Here is a 10,247-nt window from a genome sequence, read left to right as displayed (position 1 = left end):
GGCCAAAGTGAACTTCTTAAGTTGAGAAGAGGAGCAAGATTGCTCAAATGTACAGATACCAATATAAGAAATCAAGGATCATGAAAAATCAGGTAACTATAACACCACCAAAGGGACCAAATAAAGCTCCCATATGACCCTAAAGAAATAAATACCTATGAACCTTGAGACAGAATTTCAGAATAATTCTCTTAAGAATGTTTAGTGAACTACAGTCATGTACTATTTAATAATGGGGACACATTCTGATGTATCATGTGTGCAAACATCCTAGAGTATACTTATGCAAATCTAGATGTTATAGCCTACTAAACATCTAGCCTATATGGTGTACCATACATATATATTGTCTTTTGTTGACCAAAATGTTATGTGGCACATTGATATACAGGAATATGCAGATAAGCAAACAAAATTAGGAAAACAATGCAAAAACATAAACAACAAAATAGAAAGTTCAACAAGGAATAGCAATCATCAAGAAAAAAACTGCTCTTGTCAGGCACCCTTGTGAGAGTAACATCTTTAAACACTGCATGGTAATCCCTGAGGCACCACCATGATAAGCAAGGGAGACAGGGTGGCCTGGGAGTCCATCTACTTCCTTAACATAATCCAACTTCTGCATGATTATCCAAAATGCTTCATTGTGGGAGCAAAGTGGGCTCCAAGCAGATGCAGCAGATGCACATGTCCTTTTGCGGGAAGGCTGTGGTGCTGATGGGCAACCACACCATAATGTGCGAGTCCTTCTGAGAGCATCTGGAAAAAACACAGCTCTGGAGAAACTGTTGTCTCATATCTGGGAGAATATGGGTTTTGTGCTCACCAAGGAGGACCTCACTGAGATCAGGGACATGATGCTGGCCAAGAAGGTGCCAGCTGCCACCTGTGCTGATGCCATTGCCATGTGTGAAGTCACAGTACCAGCCCAGAACACTGATCTGGGGCCAGAGAAGACCTCTTTCTTCCAGGCTTTACGCATTACGACGAAAATCTCCAGGAGCACTATTGAAATTCTGAGTGATGTGTAGCTGCTTAAGATTAGAGAGAAAGTGAGAGCCAGCAAGGCCATACTGCTGAACATGCTGAATCTCTCTCCCTTCTTCTTTGGACTGATCATCCAGTGGTTGTTTGACAATGGCAGCATCTACAACCAAGAAGTGCTTGACGTTACAGAGAAAACTCAGCATTCCCACTTCCTGGAGGGCATCCTCAAAGTTGCCAGTGTTTGTCTGCAGATTGGTTACCAAACTTTTGCATCAGTACCATCTTCTATCATCAGTGGGTACAAATGAATCATGGCTTTGTCTGTGGAGACTGATTACACCTTCCCACTTGCTGAAAAGGTCAAAGCCTTCTTTGCTAACCCATCTGCTTTTTTGCCTGCTGCACCGTGGCTACCACCACTACCAGTCCTGCTGCTGCTGCAGCCCCAGCCAAGTTGAACCAAAGGAAGAGTTCAGAGAAGTCAGATGAGGATACGGGGTTTTATTTATTTGACTAAGCACCAAAAAGCAACCAGCTCCGTCAGCTTTATTTGTGAAACAAGAAAATAAAGGCTTATTTTTCTTCAAAGTTTTAAAAAATCAACAGAAATCTTATAGTTGAAAAACACAATAACTGAAATAAAGAATTCAGTAAAGACTTACAATAGTAGACTCAAACATAAAGAATAAATAAACACCACCCTGGAAGTAAAACATTTGAAATTCTCCAAAGGAGCAAAAAGGATAAAAAGGAGCAAAGAAGGCCTATGGGGATTACAGAACACATTAAAAAGAAACAATAATTATATTATGGGAATTCTAGAATTAGAAGAGAAAAAGAAAAGGACAGAAAGTATATTTGAAGCAATAATGGCTGAATATATCCTGAAAGTGGGTAGAGAAATGGATACCCAAATCCATGGAAAACAAAGAACCTCAGATAGGTTGAACCCATATAGAGTTACACCAAGATACGTTAAAATTAAATTGTCAAAAGTCAAAGGAAAGTAAGAAATTTAAGTGCAGTAAGAAAAAAGAAAATAGTTACATACAAAGGAACCCCTAAAAGCCTGTTAGAAGATATCTGAACAGAAACTCTCTGGGCCAGAAAAGATTGGAATGACATTTTCAAAATACTGAAAGAAAACGTCAACCAAGAATTTTATACCTAGTGAAGCTGTCCCTCAGATATTAAGGATAAAGACTTTCCTAAACAAATAAAAGCTGAGGAGTTTATTACCACCAGACCTGCCTAATAAGAAATGTTAAAAAGAGTTCTTTGAGCAGAAGTAAAAGAACACTAACTGACATCTTAAAAACAAACAAATAAAAACAAACAAAAAGGTTCTGGAAACAGTACTGTAATTATAAATATATAGTCATAGTTATATTTTTCAATATGGTAGTAGTGGTACATAATTCAATTACAACTCAAATTGAAAAGTTATAAGAAAAGACAGATGTATTAAATATTCATAGCTACAATGATTTTTTAGTAGTTACACAATAGAAAAAACAGGTAAATTATAATAGCCATAACCTAAAATGTGAAGGTGAGGAGAAGAGTATAATGTTTACAAATTCTATTAAAGTTAAATTATTACCAGTTTAACATAGGGTGTTATAAGTTTAGGATGTTTTATGTAAGCCTCCTGGTAACCAGGAGGGGAAACCCCATAGCAATTACACAAAAGAACACAATAAAGAAGTCAAGCACACTGCTACCAAAAGGTATCAGGACACACACACACTCAAAGACAATAAGATAAGAAACAAAAAAGCAATGGATCTACAAAACAATCAGAAAAAAAATCAACAAAATGGCAAAAGTAAATGCTTACCTATTAATAAGTACTTTAAATTTAAATGGAATAAATTCCTCAGTTAAAATACTAAGACTGGCTGAATGGATAAAAGAAAGATCCAACAATATGCTGCCCACTTTAGAGACACATATAGACTGAAAGTGAAAAACTGGGGAAAGATATTTCAAGTAAATTTGAAACACCCCCCAAAAAGCAGCGGTAGCCATACTTATATCAGAGAAAATAGATTTTAAACTAAAAATGGTCAAAAGAGCCAAAGAAGGTTGTTATAAATAATAGATGTGTCAATCCATCAAAAAGATGTAACAATTATGAATACTTATGCACCCAAAGCAAAAATGAATGGAGAGAAATGGAGAAATAAACAGTAATACAATAATAGCAGGAGACTTCAATACCCCAGTCAACAGATAGGTGATCTAAACAAAGACTCAGTAAGAAAACATTTGAAAACACTGTATAGATCAAAGAAACCTAGCAGACATGTAAAGATTATTCTATTCATCAACAACAGAATACACATTCTTCTCAAGTTCACATGGAACATTTTCCAGGCTACATCTTATATTAAACTACAAAACAAGTCTTAGCAAATTCAAGAAGATGGAAATCATATCAAAAATCTTCCTTGACCATGATGGCATGAAACCTGACATCAATCACAAGAGGAAAAGTAGGAAATTTACAAACATTGAAATGAAACACCCTTCTCAACATTCAATGGGTCAAAGAAGAAATTAAAGAGGAATAAAAATGCTTCTTGAGACTAATGAAAATGGAAAAACATCATATCTGAACTTGTGGGATGCAGCAAAAAGTAAGATCATAGTAATAAACATCTACATTAAGAAGCAAAAAAAAAAATCCCAAATAAACATCCTAACTTTATGCCTTTAAGACTAAAGAAAGAACAACAAACTGGAACAAAAATTAACAGAAGAAAACAGTAAATATTAGAGAAGAAACAAATAAAATAAAAAACAGAAAATAACATCAAAATTAACCAAATTAAGAGTTGGTTCTTTGAGAAGATAAATGAAATTGACAAACCATGAGCTAGACTAACCAAGGGAAAAGGAGAAAGAACCCAAATGGACACATGTAAATGAAAAAGGGGACATTACAATTGATACCACACAATTTTATATGATCATAATAGGCTACTATGAACAACTATATGCCAACAAACTGGGCAATCTAGAAGAAATGGAAAAAAATATTAGAAACATACAATTTACCAACATTGAATAGGAAGAAATAGAAAATCTGAATAAACCAATTACTAGTAAAGAGATTGAATTAATAATTACAAATCTCCCAACAGCAACAAAGTCCAGAAACAGATGATGTCACTGATGAATTTTACCAAACACTTAAAGAAGAAGTAATATCATTACCTCTCAAATCAGAATTTGTAAAACTCACCAACATGAACACATAAAAAAACCAACAAAATAAAACAAATAACCAAGTTAGAAAATCAGCAAAGAACCTGCATGGACATTTCTCCAAAAAAGATATGAGAATGGCCAACAGGTCCATAAAAAGGTGATGAACATCACTAGTCAGTAGGAAAGTTCTAATTTAAACCATGAGATATCGCCTTATCCTGTTGGAATGCCATCATAAAAAAGACAAGAGAGAACAAATGCTGATGTGGATGTGGAAAAAAGGGATATTGTGTGTGCCATTCATGGGACTGTGAACTGGTATGGCCACTATGGTGACAGTATGGAGGATCCTCAACAAATTAATAATTGAACTACCATATGATCCAGAAATTTTACTTCTGGGAACATGTATATCCAAAGGAAATGAAGATGCTTACTTGAAAAGATTCCTGCATCCTTTTTTTGTCTCTTTTCTTTTTATTGTATCTATATGAGAAGAGATAGGTGGATATTAGTTGAACCTATTATGGTAATCATTTCACAATATATGTAAATCAAACCATCATGCTATTCATCTTAAACTTATACTGTACTGTATGCAAATTATTTCACAAGAAAGTATATAGATTGTTTTTATCATTACATATTCATAACCTTAGAACACATTTTAACTCAAAACAATTATAAAAAGCATGAATGACTAAGCATGTAATCATGTTAGCCATTAATAGAATACCAATATAGACCATACTTTTACAAGGAATATTTATGGCTAAAATTAGGTATTGAGATAAAATTAAATGTTTTGGGATATTATTTTTTTATGTTTTCTTTAAACATTTCATATTTTTATTTTTAAGTAAAATCTAATTCTGTTGTAAGATTGTCCAAGAATTTGATTATTATTTTGAATATTTTGAGCAAAAAAGAACAAATTTGTAAGAAATAAAGTATGGACAAAATATTTACTGCACTCTATCTCTTCCCTCCCCTCCTTTTTTGTACCAACATGTGTGATAAAATTGAAATGGTTGCCTCTATACAACTCAATAAATAACATGGTGAAGAGGAGGTCCAAGGAAAAGCATATAAAATTATTTACAGTTCTTGGAAGTGGCTATGTGTACAGGTTGATAAATGCACAATTTTATTATAGCACTTTAAAACAGGAAGAGGAATTAGAGATAATCTACTTCTACACCTTTATTTACTCTTGACAAAAATGAATCCTAGAGCTGATGTAGCACTCTTTGTAGTTGTCCCTTTACCATTTTTGTTCTTGTAGTGTCGATAGCACAGCTGGTGGTACATTCTGGTATGGATAGTATAAACTAGGAAAAATTGCTTGGTAGCTTTCAAGGTTTTGGGTGCTGGTGTATTTGTTAAATGATTTCCACACCCAGAGATCCAATTCAGTAGGTCCGAATGAAACCCAGGTATTTGCAGTTTCAATAGATTGTGATGAAATCACTGTGATTGTGATGCAAGTCACTCTTATTTAGTACTGAGAAATAGAGAAGTGTAGAATGCAAAAATTTTAGAAAGCGATTTTATGCTGAGTGAGCACACTTTTCCAAATAAGTCACAGCTTTTTAATTAAAATATATGTAATATATTTTCCTTGCTTTGCAATATATAGGAATGCTATTTAAACAAGAAACTGAAGAGACTGTAGAGCAATACTTGACCGACTTCCCACACTTGACAAACAATCAGAATCAATTGGGGATACTTCTGGTTTTTTTTTTGTTTGTTTGTTTTTTGGCAGACCCAGCTGAGGCTTTATTTTGGGGGGGGAAAAACCCACTTGATTTGGCTTTTAGTTGTGGGCATGGATAAGAGGCATTGCCCCAGGCAGGAAATACTCCCACCCCAAGGGTGAGCTGAGGCCTGGGGCTGCACCTCAGGTGGATCTCCTGTGCCTTTGGCTCTCCCACAGAGCTCCTTTCCGGCTGGCTTGGAGGACAGGTGGAACCACAGTAGGACGAGGACGAGATCACTTGGGGATGCTTGTAAGAATCAGATTCACAGGCCTTTTCCCTGGAGAGTCGTATTTACTGCAAGGTATGCTGTGGGACCTGGCAATCAGTAGTTTTCAGAATCACTCCTGCTAATTCTGATAGCTCAACCAGTCTGAAAACTTGGCTATGATGTGTAGTATTAAAATAGGCTTCAGGAGTTCTCAACTTTAATACATAGAATGAATGAGAGGACTCAGTAGAACACTTACTTCCTGTTCATGATAGAGTCTTTCCTGTAAATCAACCAGGCAACTGCTTGGCCAGCTATCTGCTGAGCGTCCTGGGACCAAGGAATAGATGAGTCACACATGTAACTATGCTGTTCATTCAGCTTTTATTGAATGCAGGCTCACTCAAAGTAGAACATCAACATACATTGATATCCTACTCATACTCTAACAACCTAAGAGAAATATAACACACACACAGAGCAATCAGTGGGAAATAATGAACCCGAGTCCCAGAGTCTCAGTCTGCAGGTCCAGGAGAGAGTGTGGTGAGCAAGGAGTTGTTACCGTCTTGCAAGGAAGGATCTCTGGAGCCAGGTGGGCAGCAGGTCAGATGAAGTCCTCAATCAAGCAGGGAAGAGCCTCTGGCAGCTGATGTCAATGGAGATCAGAGTGGTGTGGAGGAGCAGCACTCTGGTGTGTAGAGCTCAGCATCTTAGCAGTGATCTGGAGCCTGCCTCAGTTATACCTTGAGAGTGGTGTACTCCACCCTTCTGGGTCTTTCGATAAGTGCCTTGGCATCCCTGATGGCAAGTGGGAAATTGCCAGGATCTTATCTATGGGTAGTGTTGCTCTGTAGACATGGCTGTTCTGATCACATGTGTAGATATCTTAGGTATGTCCCCTTGCTAGATATGTTTGCTCTGATATAGGTACCTAGTTTCCTTTTTGAACCAAAGTGTCATGCTGACTGGCAGCCATCCTGGTTGACATGAGTGACTCCCCTTGTTTTATATACTTCATGCTATTTTGACTGGATCAATGCCATTTTACTGGTCCTGCTCTCCATACCTCCTGAATGTGTAGGTCTGGAGCAGGTCCAAGAATTTCCATTGTTGCAAGTTTCCAGTTCCCATAACTGGATGATTCACAGAAAATACCCAAAGGGTGCTGCAAAGTCTCTGTGGAAACCCATACATGTATCTTCTGTTGCCCATAGAACAATAAAATGATTTCTGCTGCTTTTAGTTTCTCCAAACCTGAAGCAGATGTTCCTGGTTAGTGGAATCTAAACTGGAAACTCCTGGTAGAGGTTCTGGAAAATGTACACAGGCTTCTTGCTATTACAATAGGTGGGTGCAGTGTTGGGGTGGGGTGAGGATGAACTGTTATCAATGAAGTGCTATCTGCTGAGCTGTGAGGGAAAACTTTGTTTCACAAAAATGCCATATTCATTTTTTTTCTTAAGTAATATTTATTGTTGTTGTGAAGCAGTCTTTTTTTGTGAAAACAGTCCTCACAGCTATGTAGAGACAGACTGGTCATGATTATAGGAGCAAATAGTGGGGGTGGGAAGCTAAAAGAGGCAAAATTGTTTTCAACTGCCAACACAAAAGGGAGCACAGATGTGCACATACATTTTAGTAGTTTGTCAGAAACCGTGGAAGGCAGTTAATCACTGACCATATTCAAATTATGGATGGGTTAGTAGGATCTGTGAGATCCTACTAGGAAAAAGAAAAAGAAAGATAGCTAAAAGAGAGAAAACATATTGAAGCTTGAAGCGAGCAGGATGAGACCAGACTGGTCAGTGTGACTAACATCCTAGATGCGATCAGATGCTTAGCAAGGCCCAAAAGTAATGTGACCCACAATGGAAGTTAGTGCTCCCAAATGTAGAATCCACACAGGCATATAAAAACTAGCATTGTATGTGCAAGTGATCAATATAAAGTGTAGGCTTTGAAAGCAAATACAAAGATCACAAGAAGGGCCACGTAGTGTTGGTAAAATAGAGGTTTGCACAGAATCAGGCATGGAAAATTGAAAAGACAAAAGTGAGAAGAAGACCGAAATCTGTTCTACTTAGAAGAAAGTCTCACATTCATTAGGCAAATGCACGGATGAAAGTTAAAATAAGAAAAAAAATTCAGGGACAGAGAAATAAATAATGGTAAAGGTAGAACCACAGAGGAAAGCAGCAGTTACAGCAAGAAGCATTGTGTTAAAAATGAGAGTTCAGCAAGTGTAAAGAAACAAGTTATTAAGATTGTAGTTATCTTGTCTGACTTCTACCAGGTCTGCATTTGTGTAGACACCATTTTAAAATAAGGCATTGAAACAGAAAATTCCTGGTATAAAAGATTTGGTTTTACAAAATGAAACTAAACAGGGATATTGAAGCTGTCACTGGTATAGGAAGCTCAAGATAATCAGATAATCACGTTAGCACAGAACCAGACTTTCAAACACTATATTGTTTTTTCAATTTTTTCATGAATCCTTATTTTAAGTTATAATTTTGGGATATGAAAAAGTAATGTTATTTGTTTTCAGTAAATTAAATGTCCCACATTGCTGCAATATCTAAACACATTTTCGGTTCTGTTGAAACATTTAGAAATGCTTAGAAAGAAGAAATCACAAAGATAATAAACACAGATTTAATTAAATGCAATTTAATCCTCTTTATGTAAAAAGAAAATGTATATCGAAAGGAAAGAATATCTGTGATAGATTATTGAATGAATAAAGCAAAATGCAACATGATGTGTATGCTTATAATCACATCTTGTAAAATTAAAAAAGGAACTCAGAGAGATACGCATTAAATGGGTAACTGGGCACATTTGACTGGTAAGCTGGATGATGTGAGGCAGGAAAGGGAGAAAGGGAAACTTATGTTTTTTATTTCATACACTTCAGTTCCATTCAGATATTATAAAAAGCCTTTTTTAAATAACCATAAAATATTTATCATTTAAATATTAAAATATTAAATTTAACAATGTTGATTGCTTGCACATTTTCACAACTCCCCTGGCCTTAGATAGCTTTTCAGCAGCAGTTTATACCAGATATCAATGAAGTGCTCTCTGCTGAGATGTGAGGGAAAACTTTGTTTCATAAAAATGCAGTATTCATTTTTTTCTTAAGTAATATTTATTGTTGTTGTGAAGCAGTCTTTTTCATGAGAGCAGTCCTCACAGCTATTCAGAGACAGACTGGTCATGGTTATAGGAGCAAATTTCCCTGAGGTGTTATATATGAAGCAAGCCTGGCTATGACTCTTAATTCAGCAATCTGATATTCACAATGTTGGCTGTCATTCAGCATTAAAAAAAAAACACAAACAAACAACAATAAAAAAATTTGTTTGCACAGGGTGGAAAAAACAAACAGGCAAAATCCACCAAGGGCTTGCTGAAAAGGAGAAGGCTAGAAAAGATAAAATTATCCCTGCAGCAGCTCTGTTCAACCGCAGTCTGTAAGTGCAGGAATGGAGTTCATGTGGGGAAGCATTCATTATGCCCAGTGGCTTCTCTGTTTTAACGGTGTGAAAGCCCTTGAGGTTTTCTGTGGCTCTCAGGAGGCAGTGGGAAATTCCATTTACTGAATCCAGTCGATTTTCAGGCACCACTATGAACACAAACAAATCTCAGACTTTTCCTATTACTCTAGTCATGGGCTGCCTGGCCTCCATGGACCATATTGGTGTCCACATGGATAAGCAAGGGGTTGTTTTGCTTCTGGCTACAGCTCATGATGTACTGAAGGGGGGCAATGAACTTCAGGGAGTGAAGTGGGGGTACCACACGGTCATCCCATGGTGGTCAGCGGTGAGGAGAAGCACGGACAGCTACTGGATGTCGTCTGCCTGTGGTTACTTCATGTTATGTAACAGAATATTTTTCACTGCTACAAAGTGGACTATTGTCTTTTTAAATCAGTGATTGTGGATATAATAAGTGCAAGTCTTTTTTTTGGTTGAAGAACTTGAAATCCAGTGTAGAGCAGCTTTCTGCCCTTTTAATATCTATAAAACCTTTATTCAAGGCTTTGGCAGTGTTAG

The 10,247-nt window shown here is 36.7% G+C and overlaps 1 pseudogene; it reads left to right on the top strand.

Moving 5' to 3' along the window:
• The first annotated feature begins 559 nt into the window (after positions 1 to 559).
• Positions 560 to 1,507, top strand: LOC123811218 (annotated as a pseudogene).
• Positions 1,508 to 10,247: the final 8,740 nt, after the last annotated feature.

Source organism: Phyllostomus hastatus, unplaced genomic scaffold (genome assembly GCF_019186645.2).
Source record: "Phyllostomus hastatus isolate PE091 unplaced genomic scaffold, TTU_PhHast_1.1 phas_scaffold_78, whole genome shotgun sequence".
NCBI classification, from domain to species: Eukaryota; Metazoa; Chordata; class Mammalia; order Chiroptera; family Phyllostomidae; genus Phyllostomus; species Phyllostomus hastatus.
Note: the sequence above shows the minus strand (reverse complement) of the source record. Positions and strands in the feature narration are given on the sequence as shown.